This window comes from Salvelinus sp. IW2-2015, linkage group LG4q.1:29 (assembly GCF_002910315.2).
Source record: "Salvelinus sp. IW2-2015 linkage group LG4q.1:29, ASM291031v2, whole genome shotgun sequence".
NCBI classification, from domain to species: domain Eukaryota; kingdom Metazoa; phylum Chordata; class Actinopteri; order Salmoniformes; family Salmonidae; genus Salvelinus; species Salvelinus sp. IW2-2015.
In genome coordinates, this window is record NC_036842.1 from 70,125,372 (window position 1) to 70,150,529 (window position 25,158).

Genomic DNA, 25,158 nt, shown 5'->3' on the forward strand with positions numbered 1-25,158 from the left:
ACAATTACACCGTATCATCACAGCTAGCTAGCTGCAACGAGTGGCTACTACTGGCTAACACCTCTGTCCCGAAGCAAGCACCAGTTAGCCTTGAACTAGCCTCGAGCTAGGCCATCTGCCGGCTAGCTGAAGAGGTCTACCAGCGAATCTTGGGCTACAATACCAGCTATAAGCTAATTTAGCCATTTTTTTTGCCGCTGCTAGTAGCTTTTTACCTTCTGCACAGACACCAGCCCTGTTATTAGCCTGGATATTACTCACCAATTTACCAGCATGGACTGTCTCTCGACAACAACGCCGGATTCCTGCCGTAATCCCTGAGCCACTGCTTCTGATCCTCACAGCAGCTTGCGGCTAGCGCAGCTGCGCCACTGCCACGACGCTAGCACCAGTTAGCAAACACAATTCTACAATTCACAACCTCTCTTTCGCCATCGCCATCTGGCTTGGATTCTCTGTCGACACGACCACGTCTGAGCAGACCCCCTCCGTCTGAGCAGACCACCCCCCGGGCTACTAACTTTAAACGCCGCGTGCTAGCTTAGTGGAGGCCTCCCTGCTCCATCTACGGCTGCCCCCTGGACACTATGATCACTTGGCTACATAGCTGATGCATGCTTGACTGTCCATTAATTCACGGTACTCCATTCTGTTTATTTGGTTTTATCTGTCGGCTCTGTGCTTTAACTCAGGATCTGTGTGTAGTTAATTCCGACCCTCTCTGCCTAGTCGTCGCCATTTTTACCTGTTGTTGCTGTGTTAGACTAGCACCCTGTTATTGCTTGCTGTTATCTTACCTGTTGTTTTAGCTAGCCTCCCAATCAAGACCTGCAATCACTTTATGCCTTATTGTATGTCTCTCTCAAATATCAATATGCCTTGCATACTGTTGTTCAGGCTAGTTATCATTATCATTGTTTTGGTTTGCAATGGACCCTGTAGTTCCACTCTCCGTACCTCTGATACCTCCTTGGTCCACCCCCCACACATGCGGTGACCTCACCATTGAGACCAGCATGTCCAGAGATACAACCTCTCTTATCATCACCCAGTGCCTGGGCTTGCCTCCGCTGTACCCACGCCCCACCATACCCCTGTCTGCACATTATGCCCAGAATCTATTCTACCACGCCCATAAATCTGCTCCTTTTATTCTTTGTCCCCAACGCTCTAGGCGACCAGTTTTTATAGCCTTAGCCGCACCCTCATCCTACTACTCCTCTGTTCCTCGGGTGATGTGGAGGTAAACCCAGGCCCTGCATGTCCCCAGTCACCCTCATTTGTTGACTTCTGTGATCGAAAAAGCCTTGGCCTCATGCATGTCAACATCAGAAGCCTCCTCCCTAAGTTTGCCTTACTCACCGCTTTAGCACACTCTGCCAACCCTGATGTCCTTGCCGTGTCCGAATCCTGGCTTAGGAAGGCCACCAAAAATTCTGAGATTTCCATACCCAACTATAACACTTTCCGTCAGATAGAACTGCCAAAGGGGAGGAGTTGCAATCTACTGCAGAATAGCCTGCAAAGTTCTGTCATACTTTCCAGGTCTATGCCCAAACAGTTCGAACTTCTAATTTTAAAAATTAATCTCTCCAGAAATAAGTCTCTCACTGTTGCCGCCTGCTACCGACCCCCCTCAGCTCCCAGCTGTGCCCTGGACACCATCTGTGAATTGATCGCTCCCCATCTAGCTTCAGAGTTTTGTCACGTTCCTGACCTGTTTTATGTTATTTTGTATGTGTTTAGTGGTCAGGGCGTGAGTTGGGGTGGGCATTCTATGTTTAGGTCACTTGTAATTAGCCTTATATGGTTCTCAATCAGAGACAGGTGTTTGACGTTTTCCTCTGATTGAGAACCATATATAGGTTGGCTGTTTCACACTGTTTGTTTGTGGGTGATTGTCTCCTGTGTTTGTGTCTGCGCACCACACGGGATTGTTTCGATTGTTTTCGTTTTGATTTAGTCTGTTTCCTGCTCGTGTGTTCTTCGTGTTGTTATGTAAGTTCCATGTTCAGGTTTCGTCTACGTTGTCCGTTTGTTATTTGTAATCATTTCAAGTATAGTTCGTTTTTGTTCTTGTTTAAATAAATTAATTATGTCTACATACCTCGCTGCGTATTGGTCCACCATCCTTCTCTCCTCTCCTCTTCCGAGGAAGAGGAGGACGACACCCGTTACAGAATCACCCACCAACCTAGGACCAAGCGGCGGGGAGAGCTCAACAGAGCAACCAGGACTCGTGGACTTGGGACGAAGTTTTGGAGGGAAAAGGACACTGGGCGCACATTGGGAATATCGCCGCGCTCGTGAGGAGATGGAGGCAGCGAGAGCCCAACAGCGGTGGTATGAGGAGGCAGCAAGGAGACGTGGCTGAAGCCTGAAAAGCCCGTGAGTACTACCCAAAAATTTCTTGGAGGAGGCTAAGAGGGTAGTGGGCCAAGGGCAGGTAGAGACCTGCGCCCACTTCCCAGGCTAACCGTGGAGAGCGGAAGTCGGGCAGACACCGTGTTTACGCAGTAGAGCGCACGGTGTCTCCTGTACGTGTGCATAGCCCGGTGCGGGTATTTCCACCTCCCCGCACTGGTAGGGCTAGATGGGCATTGAGCCAGGTGTCATGAGGCCGGCTCAACGCGTCTGGTCTCCAGTGCGTCTCCTCGGGCCGGCATACATGGCACCTGCCTTACGCATGGTTTCCCGGTTCGCCTACATAGCCCGGTGCGGGTTATTCCACCTCCCCGCACTGGTCGGGCACCGGGAGCATTCAACCAGGAAGTTGGGCAGGCTCAATGCTCAAGAAGCCAGTACGCCTGCACGGTCCGGTATTTCCGGTGCCACCTCCCGCCCCAGCCTATACCAACAGTGCCTACACCACGCACCAGGCTTCCAGTTGCGTTTTCAGAGCCCTGTTCCTCCTCCACGCACTCTGCCTATGGTCGGTGTCTCCAGCCCAGTGCCTCCAGTTCCGCACCACGCACTAAGCCACCTGTGCGTCTCCAGAGCCCTGTACACACTGTTTCTTCTCCCCGTACTAATCCTGATGTGCGTGCCCTCAGCCCGGTGCCACCAGTGCCGGTACCACGCACCAGGCCTAGAGTGCGCCACGAGAGTCCAGTGTGCCCTGTTTTGTTCCCGCACTAGCCTGAAGGTGCGTGTCCTTAGCCCGGTACCTCCAGTTCCGGTACCACGCACCAGGCCTATAGTGCGTCTCAGCGCGGCCAGAGTCTCCGTCTGCCCAGCGGTGCCTGAACTGCCCGTCTGCCCAGCGGCGCCTGAACTGCCCGTCTGCCCAGCGCGCCTGAACTGCCCGTCTGCCCAGCGGCGCCTGAACTGCCCGTCTGCCACGGCGCCTGAACGCCCGTCTGCCCAGCGGCGCCTGAACTGCCCGTCTGCCATACGCCGTCTGAACTGTCCGTCTGCCATGAGCCTGCAAAGCCGCCCGTCTGCCATGAGCCTGCAAAGCGCCCGTCTGCCAATGAGCCTACAGAGCCGTCCGCCAGACAGGAGCCGCTAGAGCGTCCGCCAGACAGGAGCCGCTAGAGCTTTCCGCCAGACCGGATCAGCCAGAGCTTCCCAGACCGGATCAGCAGACCTTCCGCCAGACCGGATCAGCCAGAGCCTTCCGCCAGGACCGGATCAGCCAGAGCCTTCCGCCAGACCGGATCAGCCAGAGCCTTCAGCCAGCCATGACCAGTCCAGAGCCGTCAGCGAGCCATGACCGTCCAGAGCCGTCAGCGAGCCATGACCGTCCAGAGCCGTCAGCGAGCCATGACCGTCCAGACCGTCAGCGAGCCATGACCGTCCAGGACCGTCCAGCCAGTCCAGCAGCCGTCAGTGAGCCATGCACGTCCAGAGCCGTCAGCGAGCCATGACCGTCCAGAGCCGTCAGCGAGCCATGACCGTCCAGAGCCTTCCGCCAGCAAGAGCGTCCAGAGCCAGCCAGCCAGGATCCGCCAGTCATTCTGTGTCCCTCATTCGTTTGCCCCTCATTCTGGTGTTGCCCCTCATTCTGGTGTTGCCCCTCATTCCGGTGTTGCCCCTCATTCCGTGCTGCTCCTTATTCCTGATGATGCCCCTAATTTAAGGTGGGTTATTTGGAGGGTGGGCATTGTGAGGGGATAAAAAAGTGGGATGTATTATGGTGGGATGGGAACCACGCCCAGAGCCTGAGCCACCACCGTGGACAGATGCCCACCCAGACCCTCCCCTAGACTTTTGGTGGTGCGTCCGGAGTTCGCACCTTGAGGGGGGGTTCTGTCACGTTCCTGACCTGTTTTATGTTATTTTTGTATGTGTTTAGTTGGTCAGGGCGTGAGTTGGGGTGGGCATTCTATGTTTGTGTTTCTATGTTTAGGTCACTTGTAATTAGCCTATATGGTTCTCAATCAGAGACAGGGTTTGACGTTTTCCTCTGATTGAGAAACCATATATAGTTGGCTGTTCACACTGTTTGTTTGTGGGTGATGTGTCTCCTGTGTTTGTGTCTGCGCCACCACACGGGATTGTTTCGATTGTTTTCGTTTTGATATAGTCTGTTCCTGCTCGTGTGTTCTTCGTGTTGTTATGTAAGTTCCATGTTCAGTTCGTCTACGTTGTCCGTTTGTTATTTTGTAATCATTTCAAAGTATAGTTCGTTTTTGTTCTTGTTTAAATAAATTAATTATGTCTACATACCGTCGCTGCGTATGGTCCACCGATCCTTCTCTCCTCCCTCTTCCGAGGAAGAGGAGGACGATCACCCGTTTACAGTTTGTTCTGTTAGGTGACCTAAACTGGGATATGCTTAACACCCCGGCAGGCCTACAATCCAAGCTTTGATGCCCTCAATCTCACACAAATCATCAAGAACCCACCAGGTACAACCCTAAATCCGTAACATTGGGCACCCTAATAGACATTATCCTGACCAACCTGCCCTCCAAATACACCTCTGCTGTCTTCAAGTCAAAATGCTTCAGCGATCACTGCCTCATTGCCTGTATCCGCCACGGGTCCGCGGTCAAACGACCACCCCTCATCACTGTCAAACGCTCCCTTAAAACACTTCTGCGAGCAGGCCTTTCTAATCGACCTGGCCCGGGTACCCTGGAAGGATATTGACCTCATCCCGTCAGTTGAGGATGCCTGGTCATTCTTTAAAACTTACTTCCTCACCATATTAGACAAGCATGCTCCGTCAAAAAATGCAGAACCAAGAACAGATATAGCCCTTGGTTCACTCCAGACCTGACGCCCTCGACCAGCACAAAACATCTTGTGGCGAACTGCAATAGCATCGAAGAGCCCCCGCGAATGCAACTGTTTCAGGGAAGTCAGGAACCAATACACGCAGTCAGTCAGGAAAGCAAAAGGCCAGCTTTTTCAAGCAGAAATTTGCATCCTGTAGCTCTAACTCCAAAAAGTTCTGGGATACTGTAAAGTCCATGGAGAACAAACACCTCCTCCCAGCTGCCCACTGCACTGAGGCTAGGTAACACGGTCACCACCGATAAATCCGTGATAATCGAAGACTTCAACAAGCATTTCTCAATGGCTGGCCATGCCTTCCTCCTGGCGACTCCAACCTTGGGCAACAGCCCCGCCCCCCCGCTGCTACTCGCCCAAGCCTCCCCAGCTTCTCCTTTACCCAAATCCAGATAGCAGAATGTTCTGAAAGAGCTGGAAAACCTGGACCCATACAAATCAGCTGGGCGCTGACAATCTGGACCCCTATTTCTGAAACTGTCCGCCGCCATTGTCGCACCCCCTATATCTCTGCTTCTTCACACTGCTATGCTTTATCTTGGCCAGGTCGCAGTTGCAAATGAGAACTTGTTCTCAACTAGCCTACCTGGTTAAATAAAGGTGAAATAAATAAATAAATAAAATAAAATACAAATTTAGATGGAAATGCACTAAAGCATTATGTTTTTGATTAATGAAAGGTCAAAATTTGCTTCATGAGTGCATGACCCTAGGGTGGCAACACATACATTCTAAGTGATTTCAATTCAACTTCAACCAAAAATAAGGTCTGTGTGTGAGGTCTGTGTGGAAAGCGGCATAGAGAGAGAGAGGAGAGAGATAACTCAAGTAGCGGAGTAAACTATAAAAATGGATGTTACACGCAGTGTAATACATTTAACAAACCAAACATTCAAGTACCGTTATAGAAGGTAACAAAAAAAACTATATCGGCCAGCCCGAGAGTGTGTCGTGTCTGGACTATCATTAAATGTGAAGACTTTTATTTATCAAATCAGTTCTCTAGATTTAATTATTACGTGATTAAACTAATCATGTAAACATTAATTAACTAGGAAGTCCCGCTAGGGACTTATTTATTTACTAACTAAATAATCACAGAAATATATCACAAACAAACAGTAGATCTTGGTTACTAACAATGATACAACGAATAAGTCCCTAGCGGGCTCCGCCGATATGACGGCTTGGTAGACAAAGGAAAGGGGTGGGGACTGAGAAAGAGCAGGAAAGACTAAATGGATTCACTACACACAGTCTCTAATTATATTAATTGAAATACTAATCCTTTGCACATGAACGGACGCTCATTCGAGGTTAATTGCAATGTATATTTATATTTACGTCCGTATGCCGTTGTTGTCTCTCCGTTGAAAACACTCAATCGTCCTGTAGAGTTCATCAGTCTCTGGTTAACTTTCCCAGAAGTCACAATGTCTTTCGTTGTTGTAGGGGTTTAGAATGGATACTTCAGAGTACCATTCGGATATGTTCTCATAGAATAGATGCTTCGGCGATTGTCGGTATTCTCGTTCTAGACTTACGTAATTTCTAGCTGCAAACTAGTAATTATATGTCTAAGATTTGCTCTTTCTGTAGTGATCAATAGTCTCAGAGTTTAACCATTTCCAGCCGTGTAGTCAAACTACAGCTGTATGGTCTCCGTGTCCCGGCGTTCTCTGACTTCTTAACCATTCGAGACGTCCGGCTTACCGTGTGTCTCTTTGGCAAGAAATGCAAATTTCGTCACGGGTGATTTTATACTCTGGAGTAGAAAAGGGCGGTTCCATGACACCAACGTAATGTCTTGGCTCACGTGGGCGTGGCCACTGACTAGTTAATCTTTATATGAATATCCATACTCTCATTTAGAAAGTTAAGAACAAATTCTTATTTACAATGATGGCTTAGGAACAGTGGGTTAATTGCCTTGTTCTGGGGCAGAACAACAGATTTTTACCTTGTCAGCTCAGGGATTCAATCTAGCAACCTTTACGGTTACTGGCCCAATGCTCTAACCACTAGGCTACCTGACACCCCAGGCTACCTTCTCCATTCTGTTAGAGTGGAGAAGACCCATCTAGCACATAATGTTCTGAGAACGATATGTTTCATAGAGCTTGGTGAGATCGTGTTTATCCTGTGGTTATTTTGCATACAACTTTCCCAAAACTTTCTAGGAATTGTACAGGATAGGTGCTTGGCGTTGGAACATTCTCAGCACATTTAAGGAACTTGACAAAAAAACTTTATTTTCTTGATATTTCATTACTTTAATAACCTCTTGAAGCTAGGGGGCAGAGTTTTATGTTTGGAAAAATAACGTTCCCAATGTAAGCTGCTTATTTCTCAGGCCCGGATGCTATAATATGCATATAATTGACAGATTAGGATAGAAAACACTCTAAAGTTTCCAAAACTGTCAAAATATTATCTGTGAGTATAACAGAACTGATTTTGCAGGCGAAAACCTGAGGAAATCCAACCCGGAAGTGCCTCTTATTTTGAAAAATCCCTGTTCCATTGCCTGCCTTTCCTCCATTTAAAGGGATATCAACCAGATTCCTTTTCCAATGGCTTCCACATGGTGTGAATAGTCTTTAGACATAGTTTCAAGCTTTTATTCTGAAAAATGAGCGAGATTTATCTAAACGCGTCAGTGGAGAGCCAGATGTCCTTTGATTAGTTCATGCGCGCGAAAGTTGTAGCTCGACATTTTCTTTATCTCTTGTATTGAATAGTTTACCATCCGGTTGAAATATTATCGATTATTTATGTTAAAAACAACCTGAGGATTGATTCTAAAAAACGTTTGACATGTTTCTACGAACTTTACGGATACTATTTGGAATTTTCGTCTGCCCTTCATGACCGCTCAAGCCTGTGGATTTCTGAACATAACGCGCCAAACAAATGGAGGTTTTTGGTTATAAAAATAATCTTTATCGAACAAAAGGAACCATTATTGTGTAACTGGGAGTCTTGTGAGTGCAAACACCCGAAGATCATCAAAGGTAAGCGATTAATTTTATTGCTTTTCTGACTTTTGTGACCAATCTACATTGCTGCTAGCTGTTCGTAATGTTTTGTCTAGTGATCGATAAACTCACAAACGCTTGGATTGCTTTTGCTGTAAAGCATATTTTCAAAATCTGACAAGACAGGTGGATTAACAACAAGCTAAGCTATGTTTTGGTATATTGCACTTGTGATTTCATGAAATAAAATATTTTTAGTAATTTGTTTTGAATTTGGCGCTCTGCAATTCAGCGGATGTTTACGAAAATGATCCCGTGTGGTTATTTTGCATACAACTTTCCCAAAACTTTCTAGGAATTGTACAGGATAGGTGCTTGGCTTTGGAACATTCTCAGCACATTTAAGGAACTTGACAAAAAAACGTTATTTTCTTGATATTTCATTACTTTAACAGAACATTTCTTTAAAGTTCAAACATGGTTATATTTATTTTAAATTTGGTAATGTTCTAGGGATGTTCTCCAACTGGTTTGACATTGGGAATGTTCTCAAATTGTTCTGAGAACGTTAAGAAACGTTCTTCTGTGGGAATTTCAGTACTTCCAAAGAACATTCCACAAAAGTTCCAATGTGGTTCTATTTAATGTCAGATTTGACTACATTCTAGGAATGTTTTTAAAAAATGGTGTGACTGAAGCGAAGTTCTCAGAATGTTCAGACAGTGTATGGTTGTCTTATGTCAGTTGTTGCCAATATTCTGGGAATATTTTGAGAAATGTTAACATCAATTAGCTTTAAATTAACATCAATTAGTTTCAAATTCCGTTCTCAGAACTTACCATAAAAACCACAAGAAAAATATTGTAACGTTAGGAAAACGTTCGAAGAATGTTATTTAAAAACATATACTGTACAGTGTACTCTGAACAAAAATATAAACGCAACATGTAAAGTCCTGTTCCTATGTTTCATGAGCTGAAATAAAAGACAAAAGCTGAAGAACATTCGCACATCCAGGTACTTTCCACAGGTGCTGGATTTGTAGGCAAACTCATGGAAAACAGAAAGGAAAACGCTGCACACTGCTGCTCATGCTCCCAGGTGATATTTATTTACAACAATGTTTCGACCCCTAGGTCTTCATCAGGCATCCATATCCCAGGTGAGGGTGGAAGCTCCAACAATTTTCTCTTCAGAGGAGACTTTTTCAGCACCACCTGTTTTTTTAAACATTCCTAGATATATGTTAGCATAATTAGGAGCCATAGTGCTCCCCATCGCTGTCTTTTTGTTCTGGAGGAAAAAGTCTCCTCTGAAGAGAAAATAGTTGGAGGTTAGTACCAGTTCAGCCAAGTCCACAATACAATTGGTGCTGGGAAGAGCATTAGGTGGACGTTCATTGAGGTAGGACTTGAGGGTCTCAAGGCCGCCCTGATGGGGGATGTTAGTATATAGACTGGTAACATTTGAGATTGACTGAGTTTTTTGGTAATCGGGTTGTTTTCATCCACTTCCACTTATTAAAAGCCTCCCTATAAGTCAATTCAGTCACATCAGAAGAATTAGCAGCTCTGATGCTTCTTATCAGTAACAGACCATGGACCTCACACAAAGGTTTAAGGAAAGGGGGTACAAAGACAATTGGGTAAACATGCCAACACAGTTGGAAAGTCTTCAACTAAAAGTCAAAGAAAAAGCAGAACATGTCCCATCATGCTTCACCCAATACTCACCATTGGGGAAAGCATTTAAGGACATTATCAGGAAGCACTGGTACATTATTGATATTATTATTGAAACCCATTTTTAAATATCCCCCACGTATGTTATTTTTTMGGGGGACAAGGTTCAGGAGGGTAATTACAAATGTGGCCAATTTACCCACCACCGCACAGGACAAAGATTTAAGATCAAGTGCCTGATTACCTGCATGTCCACCAATGTTATTTACATGTTGAATTGTCCTTATGGTCTGTCTTACATAGGGAAAACCCATGGAAGCCTTAAGACACGGATCAGTGAGCACCACAGCAGTATACGGACAGGTGAGACAAAAAAATCAGGTTGCTGCTCATTTTGTACAAGCTGGACATCCTATTAGTACTCTGAGATAAATTGGAATAGAAATGGTCAAGATGTCATGTAGGGGAGGGGACACTGAGAGGAAACTTCTTCAAAGGGAATCTGTCTGGATCTACAGCCTCAACACAAACTACACTCCCAACGAGAGGCCCGTAGAGGATATAAACAACGAATAGTTTAGCCGTCCTGGAGCCTGATCTTCCTGCACCTTCGTCGCTGGGGGGGCCTGTGTCTGCGGCCGCAGTGCCTACAACTACGAATTTGAAGTCAACGTTGACAACCTTCCCTCCCTGCTCTGGTTCGAGCGGGGCTTCTCCATCTGTCGGAGGCCTGCCACAGGTGCTGGGAGCAATGGGCTCAAGTTATCCTGCCTCTCACCCATCCATAAAGAGTTCTCCGAATCTTGAGAAGCGTGAGAGTGTGCAGATTTCCTCGCCCTTCTCGCCAGCCATGATTCTGGGCAGCTCCATGGTAAGAAATGTGACCGTTCCTGGTGCAAAAACAATGTCTTATCCCGGAGCTCAAGTAAATGACATTACTCAACTGCTCCCGAATGCACTACATCAGGACATGGAAATCGATTCTATCGTAGTCCATGTGGGTTTTAATTACATTATGAAGGGCAGTTTTGAAAAGTTGAAACTGGATTTTAAAGAGTTGATTGACTCTCTGCTAAACACTAACAAAAGACCCATCATATCTGGCCCTCTGCCATCTCTGAATCACGGGATTGAACGCTTTAGCAGGATTCTTTCTCTTCACAACGGGCTATGTGATTATTGCACCTCAATAGGTGTAACTATTGTTGACAATTTCAATACCTTTTGGAAACAAAACACGTTTTATAAGGAGGATGGGATCCACCCAAATCATTTGGGATCCTGGATCCTTTCACAGCACTATAAGGCTGCGTTGAGACAATGACTTATCAATGACCCAAGCCCAGCTCAGTTAATCTCTACCATTGTGCCACTGAGTTGTCATAATGCTTCAGAAAATGTACATTACACCAGGTGTGTTGGTAGACACAAAATAAGTAACCTAATTAACTGCCCTGAATGCCTCTACTGATTCTACAGCTATTGTATGCAGTAATTCTGTGCCTATGAACCAGAGTTATACTGTTAGCACTGAGCCGGTGGGCCCTAAGAGCAAGTCCACTGTGAGCAGCTCACCCTGCTCTAACATAAAGAACATGAGCACATCTACTGCTGCTACGTTTCCCAGTAAAGCAATGAAAGCAAGTAAGCATCCCAGAAGAAAAGTTGTGCACAAATTGGTTTACATCCCTATTAGTGAGCATTTTATTCTTTATAGTCCATCCACCTGACAGGTGTGGAATATCAAGAAGCTAATTAACAACACAATACCACAGATGTCTCAAGTTTTGAAGGAGCGTGCAATTTGCATGCTGACTGTAGGAATATCCACCAGAGCTGTTGCCAGAGAATTGAATGTTCATTTGTCTACCATAAACTGTGTTTAGGAGTATTTCAGTCTGTAATAAAGTCCTATTGCAGGGGGAAACTAATTCTGATTGGCTGGGCCTGGCTCCCCAGTGAGTGGGCCAGGCTACCAAGTGGGTGGGCCTATGCCTTCCCATGCCCCTGCCCAGTCATGTGAAATCCATAGCTTAACTTCAAGAGGTTAAGGCCTAATTCATTTATTTCAATTGACTAATTTCTTTATATGAACTGTAACTCAGAAAAACCTTTGAAATTGTTACATGTTGCGTTTATATTTTTATTCAGTATACATTCCGTTCTAAGAACATGAAGAAAACGTTCCATAAAAAAACACAAGAAAACTTTAGTAATGTTCAGAAAATGTCCCAAGAATGTTATTTAAAAACATATAGCATCAACAGAACTCTCTCTATCCTCTATCTTGTTAAGTGTGTTCAGGTGTGTTGGCCGCATCCACTAATTGGCCACACTTAATGAGTGCTTGTTTCCTTTGAAATGGGGTCTGTTTGAATAGACTGTAATGAACTGTTTTGTATGCGTAAAAAAACATGGCAAGTTAGCTCCAGCCTGGTGGCGCATCCCTAATTCCATGGATAGAGAACAAACAATCATTTTGTTTGTTCAATAAATCATCAAGTTCAAATCTCACTGATGCCGTGTCACAATAAAAAAAAACTGTTTGCATCATTAATGCCTAAGCAAATACATTTCAATGCGTCTTACTGTATCTGTGCTTGGAGTTGAAAAAAAGTTAAATAAGCTAGCAGTGTTATTAAAAGTCTAATTGAAACATTCAATAAGGTATAATTTTTACTTCTGTTATCAGAACCAATGTGACACCAAAAACATACTTCCAAGGTTCCAAATGTGCTAGCTGGGGACCTTGTAGAGAACTCTTGTCCTTCCACCCAGATTCATGTTATTCATTCCCATTCTCTGTGCAAAGGGGAATTGGTGGTTATAGACAAATTGGACACAAGGTCTTGGTAGAGAATGTATTCATGGTCTTTTTCCCTTCCTTTCTGTCCAGTGGGGAGTGTTTGCCTGTAATTGCTTATTATAGGTCCTTCAGCAGCATTGGCCCTCCATGTGTTTTTTGTCTATTCGTGGTGTGCTGCTGTGTATTTTTAGCAGTCGTTCTGGGAGATATTGTTTTTGAAGAGCCCTGCACTGTTCAAGGTAGTTGAGATGAGAGGAGTGTTTTTGGTCATGAATCCTAACTGCTCTCTTCTCTCTCTCTCTTTTTGTCTGTCTGTCTCTCTTTCACTTCCACTCTCTCTCTCCGTGTCTCTCTCTTTCTCTGTGTCTCTCTCTTTTTCTGTATGTCTCGCTCATCTAGACATGGAACACGGTGTGCTGGGGAGGTTGCTGCAGCCGCCAACAACAACGTATGTGGGGTGGGAGTGGCATACAACACCAAAATTGGAGGTGAGTGAGGCATGCTGGAATTGAAGGAGGCTTTGCCAATGGCCAACAATGATTGGTTGTCTTGGGTCTACTGTCAGTTGAACCGGAGTCATGTTCAGTAGAACATGACTTGCTATCCGTCACTTCTGAATATTTACCAACTTTTGTCTCTCATCTTTCGTCAAAGACAAGTACTCTAATCAGTCTAATGGATTCTTTCAATCCACTTTCTGGCCCTTACCAACTTGTGTCCCTAAGCACTCTGTCAAAGACAAGCAGCCAGCCAACAAGACTCAGTGGAGCCCTGAGAGCAGTCCCCAGCAGTCCCCTCCACAGATGTTAGCCATAACTCTCCTACTCCTCCTAGTCTTCATTAGCATGCATCTCCTGCTCTAACAGCTCATTGGCTCCTGCTCCACACATATATTATTCCTCTGACAATCTGCCCATGTCCCAGGATTACACAATTGTTAATAAACAACACAGTTTGCTGTGTGCCTCGTTCCCCATTGGGTGTGTGTCTCCACACACACACCCACACACACCAACACTCATCTCCCACGGCTCACAGCTTTTAGATAGTGTGTGCGTCTGCAGGGCCTGGTTGTCTAGACTAGAGTGTGTATTTGTCTTTTTGTGGTTTATCATCAGTTTCAGTGATGCAGCAGATAACCTGGGGTTAGTTAGTCAGGTACAGTAGTAGGCTTATTTTACGATGGCTAATTTCTTGCGTTCTGCTCCCATTACTGTTCAGAGCACTGTTCTGAGGCGGCCCACATCAAAGCTGCAGACAGGGCCAGTTCAGGTACTATGATAAAAGATGGGCCGGTTTGTTTCTCTCAGGTCACAGACGCTGTTGGAGGCACCATTAACTCTCCCACACTCATTCATCAGAAGGAATGTTGTGTTGCTTTTGTGTTTTTTGTGAGTTGTCTGTCTGTTGTCTTACCGGGTGGTTTCTTGAAGGAGAAGGTCTTGACTCTTGTTTTAATGGCCCAAGTTGTCATGTGTGTGTGTGTGTGTGTGTGTGTGTGTGTGTGTGTTGTGTGTGTGTGTGTGTGTGTGTGTGTGCTGTTTGTGTGTGTGTGTGTGTGTGTGTGTGTGTGTGTGTGTGTGTGTGTGTGTGTGTGTGTGTGTCTGAGAGAACAATTGCTCATCACGTCTGGCAGTGTGACAGGCTCATAAGCCCTTTGTCTCCCCAGTCAGTCTGTGTTTGTCAGTATGACAGCCAGACACACAAGGCTTTGTTTCCCAACTGCATCATGTTTATAACTCCTAGGGAGTGAATGTTGTTTACAATAAGGGTTACATGGAGAAAATCTGATCTCTCTGAAATGAAAATGGATGACCCTCCTTTCAGCAAAATATGTTTGACCTAAACCCTCCCTGAACACTTGAAAACAAACAAGTGACCCTCCCCTATACCCAAAATAATAATTAAAACAAAGTGGATAGGAGTTTACCCTCACTTTTTGGACAGACCAGAGCCTTAGAAATGCAGTTTTAGAAACTGTTCTTCGTCCTGTAAGTATTACATGGCAATGCAGGAATTTTGATAGCTCACAGGGCTGCGGGCCAGAAGGTTGTGGGTTCGCAGACAACCGTGGACAAGAGTCGGGGTGGAAAGATCTCCTATATAGTAAAAGCATAAAATTAATCTATCATCGTATTTGCAGGTCCGATGAAAAAATAGCCTTTATAAAAATGTCATGCAATTTTACGTAATTTTACATATTAATGGAATCTTTTTTTTATATCACACAAATTACCAAAATTACAGGCTAAGAATGAACAGCGAGATAGGAGAATGTGTTAATCTCATATTTCTCCAATGCCAAATCCGTGTGTCTTGTTTGCAACAAAACTGTCTCTGTTTGCAAATAATTCAATCTGAGACGTCATTTCCACCCATGACAGAGTAGGCCTACCAACACAGAAACATTTAAGCATTAACTGCTGGCTACTCTTCTTCCGTGGCTTCACCCAATGAGAGAAAGTTACAAGTGATTCCCTAAAGCTGTCTGGGTTTAAACATCTTCTATTTTTGCAGAAAGTGAATAGCTTAATCAATTGATAGTGACAGAATTAGATTACGTCCCAAGCAAAGTAAGCCTCTGAATGTCAAAGAAACGAAACAATGATATACCCATATGCATTGGAGTCACGTCTTTCCTGGGTATTTTGCAGCTTGTTTCTAGCATAAAGCATTTTGGACCAGCGTTGTTATATATCACTTTATATAATTGGATTTGTTCAATTTTAAGAAGGACATTCAACAAGCACAGCACTTACACAAATTACTGATGATTGGCTGAGAGAAATTTTCTTCAAAATCTGAAGCTAACAAGGGGTAGGCCTGAGCTTTTTGCCATTTTCTTTAATAAAAGGTAGGCCTATGGCATACCCTCTCAAACCACCCTCAATTTGAGTCCTGGTTTTAACTTAACAGCCCTTCACTGACACAGAGGTAGGCTTTTTAAAGAGTGCATGGTGGGTGGTTGAATTGACCCGAAAAATCTATGTATATAGCAGCCTATGACCTAATTTTGTCTGTCAAACAGGTAGGCCTACCTCTTATTTCTTAAATAGGAAGAAATAGTCTCCACGACAAAGCCCTCTTGTTCTTAATGAAGTCTAACTAAAATGAAGACGGTTTAAATGAATTATGCCTACTCGGATTTGCCTACTTTCAGCACCATGAGCTGTCCATTACCGATTGATTGTGCCGTGGCAGCTGCTTCAAGGTTCAGCACCACAAAGTAAGTTACTCGAATCTGGCTAATTGTGAGGTCAATAACTGTGATAAATACATCATGGGCAAGAATTATATTATTTTTATAAAAATCTATGATATGGTCCCCCCTTTTTGCCCCCCCCTTTGATGTTGGGCGATAAGGCCTGGCTCGCAGTCGGTGTTCCAATTCATTCCAAAGGTGTTCGATGAGGTTGAGGTCAGGAATATGTGCTCGCCAGTAGAGTTCTTCCACAAACCATTTCTGTATGGACATCACTTTGTGCACGGGACCTCACTTTGTGCACAGGGGCATTGTCATTATGAAACAGGAAAGAGCCTTCTGCAAACTGTTGCCACAAAGTTGGAAGCACAGAATCGTTAAGATTTCCCTTCAATGGAACTAAGGGGTCTAGCACAAACTATGAAAAACAGCCCCAGACCATTATTCCTCCTCCACCAAACTTTACGTTGGCACTATGCATTGGGGCAGGTATCATTCTCCTGCTATCTGCCAAACCCAGATTTGTCCATCGGACTGCCAGATGGTGAAGCGTGATTCATCACTCCAGAGAACGCGTTTCCACTGCTCCAGAGTCCAATGGTGGCAAGCTTTACACCCCTCCAGCCGACGATTGTCGGAGATCTTAGGCTTGTGTGCGGCTGCTCGGTCATGGAAACCCATTTTATGGAGCTCCAGACGAACAGTCTGGAGCCAAGAAACCAAGAACAGACGATTTTTACACGCTATGCGCTTCAGCACTTGGTGGTCCTGATCTGTGAGCTTGTGTGGCCTACCACTTCGTGGCTGAGCCATTGTTGCTCGTAGACATTTCCACTTCACAATAACAGCACTTACAGTTGACCGGGGCAGCTCTAGCAGGGCAGAAATTTGACCGAACTGACTTGCTGGAAAGGTGGCATCCTATGATGGTGACACGTTGAAAGTCACTGAGCTCTTCAGTAAGGCCATTCTACTGCCAATGTTTGTCTGTGGAGATTGCATGCTATGTGCTCGATTTTATACATGTGTCAGCAATGGGTGTGGCTGAAACAGCCGAATCCATTCATTTGAAGGGTGTCCACATACTTTTGTATATATAGTGTTTCAAAGTTGGCCTCCGGTCCTCTTTCTCATCTTCATGCTCTCCTTCTCAAACTGAACAGAACATAGCCTATAGGCTTGTCTGTGCTTAAGATTTTGGACTAGGCCTAATCAAAAATAATTTTCGGAAGAAACCTTTGACTCTCCTCCTGAACTGCCACCGTAGCCCTACACAGCACAGCAAAACATCTTTGATCAGCAAGAGCAGAGGAGGCCGGGGCTCACGGTTGGCATATCCATTGCAGTGTGTAATGCAGACTAGTTTTATTTACACCATCCCAGCAGCTATTTTAGAAATATAATTTTGCTCTGTGCTTCTCCGAGCATGCACTTCGTAGGCTATAGTCAATAGGCTATGGATCATTTTATAGAGACCACATTAAATAGCCTATAGGCGCAATTGATATTGCGTGCCCAGCGGTGAATCAGAGATGAGGGGCGGCATCAGGCACACATCGATATATAGCCTAATAAACAACTAATTCTAAAACACTGAGAAATATTGACACGACATGACCCTCCCCTGGACTAGATTTAAAAAATACTAAACTCTCCCCTTGACTGAAATTGAAAAATCATAACCCTCCCACATTTTCCTCCAGGTAACCGTTCTGTACATTTTGATCCGTTCCCTGCTACTTCTCCTCTCATGATGTCTCTCTCTCTGTCACCTTCACCTTTTTCTCCCTTTCTGTCTCACCCTGCCTGTATTATTTAGTTTATTTCCCCTCTGATTTCACCCCCCACTCTTTCTATCTCTCCATCTGTGTACTGACCTGTGTGTGCGCGTGCGTGCGTGTTCAGGTGTGCGTATGCTGGACGGGGAGGTGACAGACATGGTGGAGGCCCACTCCCTCAGCCTGAACTCACAGCACATCCACATCTACAGTGCCAGCTGGGGACCAGAGGATGATGGGAAGACGGTAGACGGCCCCGCCAAGCTAGCCAAGGAGGCCTTCCTCCGAGGAGTCACTGAGGTCAGTCATTACTGGAGCAAACATGGTTCATGATACATACCTACCAGATGTTGTTTCAAAGAAGCACACATAGAAAGGACAGGATAGGATCAACTGTATTGTCCCAGAGGGGAAACTAGTCTTGGACTCACCGTACTGCTGTATCAAATTCTACGTTATACACACATACTCACAAATTATCTTAGAAGATGATTAAGTTTTCCATTATGATATCCAGTATAAAGTGTTTCTAAAGTAAAACTCTGACAAGTGATGCAACCGCCATACTTGATCTAGAGCGTGTTCTGGCCTGGAGCACCAACAGGAATTACTGTCATGTCACGCCAGAACTGTAACTATCTTATTTGATGGGTTTACTGAGAGTCTATGTTATTGGCTTAGCAGAGAGCACGCTGTAGACCTGACAMGATAGTCACACCTGGTCCTCCAGGCCAGAACACCCAATACAATATTCATGTCATACACATCATACACATCTCGTAGAATCACATACAATCCCCTCGCCTAGTTTCTTCCCCTGCCCTCTGAGTCCGAGCAGGCCCATTGGGTTTGATGGAGTGAGCCCCAGATGGATTGGACAAATCATCTGAGGTTAACGAGACCATTCCTCATGTGTCAGCATGGGACATTAACTGAAACCCATTAATACAATGGTGGAATGACAAATGGGAGAGAAGAAATGGGAGAGAAATTGCTGACGCATAGTCGGATTTAGACAGGAGGGGAATAGAGCAGGGGTTCTCAAAGTGGGGTCCGTGGCCAGAAATCAAAATATATATAACAAATCTTTAATGAATATTACTAACAACAACATATTAACACATTTTGGCCAAGGGATCTGTGGAATAACTTTAGAGGTTGTAAAACAATACAATGTAATATTATTAATCTACAATTTATGTTCTTAACTCTGGGCAACATGGGTCTGGGATGCTCACAGGGATATTGGTATTCACAGTAGTCTACCAATTATAAATATTTCAACTCAATACTTCTTGTATTCCCCATTTTTTTAACCTCTACCGCTTCTCTCTCCCGGATCCGGGATCCTCCTCATCAAAAAAGCTGACTAGCATAGCCTAGCCTAACGCGACAGGGATATCATATAATATAATTTCATGAAATCACAAGTCCAATACAGCAAATGAAAGATAAACATCTTGTGAATCCAGCCATCATTTCCGATTTTTAAAATGTTTTACAGCGAAAACACAATATATATTTATATTAGCTCACCACAATAGCCAAACACACAACGCCATGTTTTCACCATGTTTCCACCGCAAAGGTAGCTTTCACAAAACCCACAAATAGAGATAAAATTAATCAGTAACCTTTAAAAACTTCATCAGATGACAGTCTTATAACATCATGTTATACAATACATTTATGTTTTGTTCGAAAATGTGCATATTTAGAGATATAAATCGTAGTTTTACATTGCAGCCACCATCACAAATAGCACCGAAACAGCCAGAATAATTACAGAGAGCAACGTGAAATACATAAATACTCATCATAAAACATTTATGAAAAATACATGTTGTACAGCAAATGAAAGATAAACATCTTGTGAATCCAGCCAATATTTCTGATTTGTTAAGTGTTTTACAGCAAAAACACAATATATATTTATATTAGCTCACCACAATAGCCAAACACACAACGCCATGTTTTCACCATGTTTCCACCGCAAAGGTAGCTTTCACAAAACCCACAAATAGAGATAAAATTAATCAGTAACCTTTAAAAACTTCATCAGATGACAGTCTTATAACATCATGTTATACAATACATTTATGTTTTGTTCGAAAATGTGCATATTTAGAGGTACAAATCATGGTTTTACATTGTGAATACGTAGCCACAATGCACCAAATTGTCCGGAGATATTTTGGACAGTCACCTAATCTAACCAAAAAACTCATCATAAACTTTACTAAAAAATACATGTTGTACAGCAAATGAAAGATACACTGGTTCTTAATGCAACCGCTGTGTTAGATTTTTAAAAATAACTTTAGTACAACATACAGCATGCAATATTGTGAGACAGCGCCCTACAATTCTCCGCCTTGTTGGAGCCAACATATTCCACAAAAATACGAAATAACATCATAAATATTCTCTTACCTTTGTTGATCTTCCATCAGAATGTTGTGCAAGGAGTCCTAGTTCCAGAATAAATCGTTGTTTTGTTTTAGAATGTCCATTTCTTCTGTCGAATTAGCAACTTTGGCTAGCCATGTGGAGGGCACATGTCCAAGAAATCTTTGCGCCTGGAACGAAAAATTCCAAAATTCCCAATAAACGTCGAATAAACTGGTCAAACTCGGTTGAAAATCCTACTTTATGATGTTCTTCTCATATGTATCCAATAAAATCAGAGCCGGAGCATTTCGTCGTGTATATGATTCATATAGCATAAATCTCATATCTAACACTAGTTTAATGGCAGGTTGACACTTATTGTTATGAGTCTTAGATTGGCCAGCTGCAAAGCCATACTTTGCTATATTGTAAAAATTAATGGGAAAAAAGTGTACTTTTTATTGCTAATTTGAAGTTATGGTTAGACATTAGGGTTAGCAGTGTGGTTAAGGTCAGGGTTAAGTTTAAAATCAGGTTTTGAATTCATGGTTGTGCCAGCTAGTGACCACTCTGCAGAGCTGCCTCCAGTACAATTTGATGAAAAACGCTAACATGCAGGATAATAGAGTGATGGAAAGACAATAAATGCCTACAGCAAAACAGGACATTATTAGTTTTACTGAAAGAATTCCCGGAAAGATTAGGAATACCTGTTGATTTAGTCCTTAAGAAAACAAGCAATGCATCAGTGGTGAGAATAAAATAGGGATTGTGAGGGCTGTTGGCCTTTTAAATGCCCATCCAGCGGTGAGCAGGACAGTCCCACGGAGTCATGCTGGGGCAAACCCTCCACAGAGGACAGGGATTAGGAAATAACATTCTCACAGCACTACTTTAAATCCATAAAGACTGTGGCTGCGTTCCCTAAGCAGTGTCGTGTGTGTGTGCATGTGCTTGTGTGAGATATGATTTGTTTTGTTCATGTCGCTGGCACTCCCACCTCCACTGCTTCTCATCTCAGTCTCAGCTGGAATTGAGGCACAATGCAGTGTGAGGTAGAGTGTGTGCCTATCTAGCCCCTCTATCCCTCCCTTCATCTCGCTCTCTCCCCTGCTCTTTTATGCAACCTCTTTCACATTTTCAATCAATCCCTCTATTTCTCCATATCTGTCCAACTGTGCCACTCTGCTCATATCCTTTTCATTATTGAATGTTGTCTTTCTCCACTTCATTTTCTCTCTCTCTATCTCCTTTCTCTCTCCCTCTCCCTCCAAATGATATCTTCTCCTCAGTATACCTCCTCTCATATTTGGTTATGAAAAGAAAAAAAGCTTCAAAGTGTATCTTTATTGAGATATGCTTACCGCCTGTTGTGATGGAAAGGCCCAATTAATCTGTTTCATTTAGTTGTGACTAATGGTATCTTTATGGAGATGAAAGATGGAGAAGAGGTGGATATACGTGTATTCAGTAGATAATATTATACTGTATCATGATGCTGCTCCTCCCAGTACAATGATGCCCTCATGTATCTGTCTAACAAATCACAGTCAACTAACTGTATATTCAGTAATAAAGTGATTATTTTTATTAACTGGCTTTTCCACAGCAGTAAATAGCCTGCCATTGTTTATGAATTACAGTGCATTCGGAAAGTATTCAGGCCCCTAGACTTTTTCCACATTTTATTTCATTTCAGTCTTATTCTAAAATTGATTAAATTACACACAATACCCTACAATGACAAATCAAAAACAGGTTTTTAGAAATGTTTGCAAATTTATTACAAAATAAAAAACAGAATTACCTTAGGTAGCGGCAGGTAGCCTGCGTTGGACTAGTAACCGAAAGGTTGCAAGATCAAATCCCCGGGCTGACAAGGTAAAAATCTGTCGTTCTGCCCGTGAACAAGGCAGTTAACCCACTGTTCCTAGGCCGTCATTGAAAATAAGAATTTGTTCTTAGCTGACTTGCCTAGTAAAATAAATACAACTTACATATGTATTCATTAGCAAAAACCAAGCCATGTGGTTGAAGGAATTGTCTGTAGAGCTCCGAGACAGGATTGTGTCGAGGCAGAGATCTGGGGATGGGTACCAAAACATTCTTCAGCATTGAAGGTACCCAAAAACACAGTGGCTTCATCATGCTTGAAGTTTGGAACCACCAAGACTCTTCCTAGAGCCCGGCCAAACTGAGCAAACGGGGGAGAAGGGCCTTGGTCAGGGAGGTGACCAAGACCCCGATGGTCACTGACAGAGCTCCAGAGTTCCTCTGTGGAGATGGGAGAACCTTCCAGAAGGACATCCATCTCCAGCACTCCACCAATCAGTCCACTCCTCAGTAAAAGGCACATGACAAGCGTCACGTCTGAAGGAAACCTGACACCATCCCTACGGTGAAGCATCGTGGTGGCAGCATCATGCTGTGGGGATTTTTTTCAGCGGCAGGGACTGTGAGACTAGTCAGGATCGAGGGAAAGATGAATGGAGCAAAGTACAGAGAGATCCTTGATGAAAACCTGCTCCAGAGCACTCAGGACCTCAGACTGAGGCGAAGGTTCACCTTCCAACAGGACAGCACACAAGACAGCGCAGGAGTGGCTTCGGGACAAGTCTCTGGATATCCTTGAGCCAGCCAGAGCCAGGACTTGAACCAGATCCAAAATCTCTGGAGAGACCTGTAAATAGCTGTGCAGCGAAGCTCCCCATCCAACCTGACAGAGCTTGAGAGGATCTGGAGAGAAGAATGGGAGAAACTCCCCAAATACAGGTGTGCCAAGCTTGTAGCGTCATACCCAAGAAGACTCGAGACTGTAATCACTGCCAAAGGTACTTCAACAAAGTACTGAGTAAAGGGTCTGAATACTTATGTAAATGTGATATTTCAGTTTTAAWTTTTTTTATACATTTGCAAAATTTTCAATAAAACTGTTTTTGCCTTGTCGTTATGTAGTATTGTGTGTAGATTGATGGGGGGGGGGACAATTTAATACATTTTAGAGTAATGCTGTAATGTCACAAAATTTAGAAAAAGTCAAGGGTTCTTAATACTTTCCAAATGCACTGTATGCCAGCAGCAGTACAGTGTTTGTCAGTAGAAATACAATAACATACAGTATCATAGGGAGGGAAGGGATGTCAAGGCTTTTACGGAATGGGGGAAAAGATTCTTGTCTGGTGCAATATTTCATACTATCAGTCTCAAACGGAAACTCACACAAATGCATCCACGCATGCACACACACACACAAAAACTCCATCTCTATCCATCTCTCCACATACACACACTTGAATGTGTGGGTGTGCTATCTATGCCTGTGTGTACTGTATGTTTGTCTAAATATGTGTATGTGTGTTATCTGTGCTTGTGTGTGTTCTAGAAGCCTGTTTGTCATCCTTGCCTATATGTGTACATTTCCAGGGCCGAGGCGGGCTGGGCTCCATCTTTGTGTGGGCATCGGGGAATGGTGGTCGTGAGAAGGACAGCTGTAACTGTGATGGTTACACCAACAGCATCTACACCCTATCCATCAGCAGCACCACCCAGTACGGCATGGTACCCTGGTACAGCGAGGCCTGCTCCTCCACCCTCGCCACCACCTTCAGCTCTGGAAACCCCAACGAGAAACAGATAGTGAGTAATAATAATAACAATTTGATGGGTGCTTTGCATATCCGAACTCCTCCTGAGACACCCCGATAAACACACACACACACAGACCTACCTTCACCATGTTCTTCAGCTGTCACGCTCGTCGTAATGAGTAGACCAAGGCGCAGCGTGCGTAGAGTTCCACATAATTTTTATAAACCGAAACTCACTGAACAAAAACAACAGACAACCAAACCAAACCAAACCAAACCAAACCAAACCAAACCAAACCAAACCAAACCAAACCAAACCAAACGTGACGCTACTGTTCTGCACTCAGGCAACTAAATGTAGACAAGATCCCACAAACACAAATGAGGAAATGGCTACCTAAATATGATCCCCAATCAGAGACAACGATAAACAGCTGTCTCTGATTGGGAACCATATCAGTCCAACGTAGACATACAAAAAACCTAGATGACCCACCTTAGTCACTATCACGCCCCAACCAACATAGAGAATAAACAGCTTACTATGGTCAGGACGTGACATCAGCTTTGGCAGCCACAACAAGAAACAGATAGTAAGTACCACTGATACACACACACACATACACACTCCCACCTTCACACCTACACTCGTCACATATTTTCAGCTCCGGAAACCCCATTGAGAAACAGATCGTGAGGCATCATTAGCAATCCCTCGAGATCCAGGAGGATCTCTTCATCACACACAACAAAGCACAAAAGCACAACATAAAACAGTCTCCTAATAATTTGGAATAATGATCCACCCACACACCCACAGTAACGGCAACCTTAACCAGAAACCTTTAGCAAGTACCTCTGATACACAAACACATACACACATGCACACACCTCTAGAATCACTAAAACCCACATCAGAGGAAACCTCATAGAAACAGATTGACACTGACACACAAACACACTCATACCTACAGCAGAGTAAACCTCCACATGAAACAGACATTGATTCATACCAAGCTAATGGCCTAAACTCACCGAAGGCAAGCATGTATATTATTTATTTTAGAATGCATTGTTTAGAATTATAATGACCCAACCCGAAGCAGGGCGGGCGGGCGGGTTGTCCGCTTTGATGCCTCGCTCAATTAGAGCGTGTCTCTATTTTTGCGTTTTATCGCTGCCACTGTAGTCACACAAAACAATAGAAATCATGTTATCATTCACTTTCTTTCAAGCTCATTTGAATTGGAAGAGGTAGTTAAGGTTTGAGGCTTTAGCATACATGCTAAATTAGACCAATTCATCCACTTATCAAATCTAATTTTATTGGTCACATACACATGTTTAGCAGATGTTATTGCGGGTGTAGCGAAATGCTTATGGAAACACAACATCACTATCAGCAAAGATAATTGGAGATATGGACTATCCTACTAGCATACAGTCACTGCTCTGCCTGTCCCGTCCTTTCCACCCGCCTCGCTCTGCTTGC

The 25,158-nt window shown here is 43.9% G+C and overlaps 1 pseudogene; it reads left to right on the forward strand.

Annotated features, from left to right (window-relative positions):
* Positions 1 to 25,158, forward strand: part of LOC111962447 (furin-like) — a 260,162-nt pseudogene that overhangs the window by 205,319 nt on the left and 29,685 nt on the right.